At 35.5% G+C, this 2,073-nt stretch overlaps 1 protein-coding gene across 3 annotated transcripts in view; it reads right to left on the bottom strand.

The window, feature by feature from the left end:
• The window catches only part of LOC109475530, a 23,248-nt gene that overhangs the window by 9,723 nt on the left and 11,452 nt on the right, over positions 1-2,073 (bottom strand). The gene's annotated exons all lie outside the window — the stretch shown is intronic.

The raw sequence follows: 2,073 nt of genomic DNA, 5'->3' as shown, positions 1-2,073 counted from the left end.
ACAAAAGAGAAACCCTGATAAAAAAGCCTAAAAACACGCCAAAAATAACCCCAAACCTCTGCTTGAAGAGTACAGCAGGCTACCAGTCCGGGGTTGTGTCAAATTTTTTTTTCGTCAGCCCAGGTTCATGATCAGGCCTAGGGGGCCCAAAAGTGCTTGCATCTTTTGGGCCCCCTCTAACAGGCACACAAGACATTGTAACGATCTGGACACAATCAGAACTAGAACTGAAAGATTTAGAAACAGTAGCATACCTTTCCTTGTAAGACTACTGAACAAGAACAACAATCTGTCATGACACGGTATATGCTATTGTAAATACTTTTAACAATTTTGATGTTTTTAACCGCTTGACTATGATCGCCACCTATTGTAAATACTTTTAATAATTACTGTTTTTAACTGTCTTTAATAATCGCTTTTAATATTTGTGCCAACCGTTTTTAACAATTTGTAATGCGGCAGATCAATTCAGGGCCCTACGGGGACCCTGCTACTCTGTACAGCATAGTATGAAAGAAATAAACCAGTATTATTATTATTATATATTATCAAAAGTTAACATTGTTATGTGCCTCAGGTGGTGACAGTATTGATAGAGACATAGGTTACTGTATTTTGCCTTATTTTGACAAACATTACCTTCGCCAAGAAGGTTATGTTTTCAGAGGCGTTCGTGTATGTGTGTGTGTGTGTGTCTGTAAACACGATAACTTGAGAAGGCCTTGAGGGATTGTCTTGATACTTGGTAGGTGGGTAGGTCTTTATGAGACCTCAAAATGATTAGATTTTGGACCCCCTAGCGTCTTGTTATGGTACTGCAGCTGAACTTCCGGTTTTGATATCTCATGATCTAGACATGCTAGGGTAACGAAATTTGGATGGTAGGTAGCTCTTGTGCTGGGGAAGAAGTGACGTGAGTTTGGGTCACCTAGCGGCTTGCTCAGGAACTGCAGGGCTACATGTTTGAAATTATTCAAAAGAGGATAACTCAAGAACCGGTTGACGGATCGTCGTGATTTTTGGTATGTAGGTAGCTTACGTGATGCTTGATATAATTATGTGACAATTATCCAAATATGGATGTAATTTGCATAATTTATGGGGAAATGCTATAAATCAGCTGTATTCCATGATAGGAATATTGAAGCTTGTGAAATTGGTAATTGAGAACAAGAGAAACACAGGCAGATATTGATTATGTAAATGAAGACTTAATTTGCATAATTAATGAGAAAATTTTATAATTATGTAATGATAAGTGCCTGGAATTTCATACTTGTGATATTTGAAACATAAGTGAAGGTGAACATCATTAAACATAATGTATTCAAATCAGGACCTCATTTGAATAATTTATGAGGAAATACTAAAATGGCATTGTTTGTTAATATAAGACTGTCCTTTGGTTGAGAATATGATAAAATGATATAATTTATGAAAATGAGGATCCTATTTGTTAAATCAGGGGGGAATAATCGATAATTTGGCAGTCATAAAGATTAACACCAATTGGCGAAGGTATGAGATCGGGGAACTCTAGTTTAGATTTGTTTTTGTGTCTGATGGTTGTCAGACGATTAGACACAAGCTATTAAGGTCTTATTACTATATTAGCCGTACCAGAATATGTATTGTAAAATGTATTCCAGTTACAATCTCCAGTGATTATGATGACAATGATACATTTTACATTGTGTCGAAAAAAAGTCACTGATATTGTGGAAAAAGAACAAAACAATGCAAGCTTCACTAAATGTCAACCCATATATCACAAGCCAGTTTTGTAATTTCCTCGTTATGTTAGTAACGAGGAAATTACAAAAGTAATTTCCTCGTTAAGGGCATGTTCGCGTAAATACGGGTAAATTTAACTTTTTATCATACAGGATATAATGACATGTTAAGGGTGACAAGTTGGTATGAATTTTCCATAGAAAATGTTAGTGTTTCATTTTAATAGTTTTCAAGCTTTTTATCATACAGGATATAATGACATGTTAAGGGTGACAAGTTGGTATGAATTTTCCATAGAACATGTGACAAATTTTCCCGGTACATGTTAAACCAAGT

Source organism: Branchiostoma belcheri, unplaced genomic scaffold (assembly GCF_001625305.1).
Source record: "Branchiostoma belcheri isolate BF01 breed outbred unplaced genomic scaffold, Haploidv18h27 scaffold34, whole genome shotgun sequence".
In the NCBI taxonomy this organism is placed as follows: Eukaryota; Metazoa; Chordata; class Leptocardii; order Amphioxiformes; family Branchiostomatidae; genus Branchiostoma; species Branchiostoma belcheri.
This window is presented reverse-complemented; position numbering and strand designations above follow the sequence as displayed.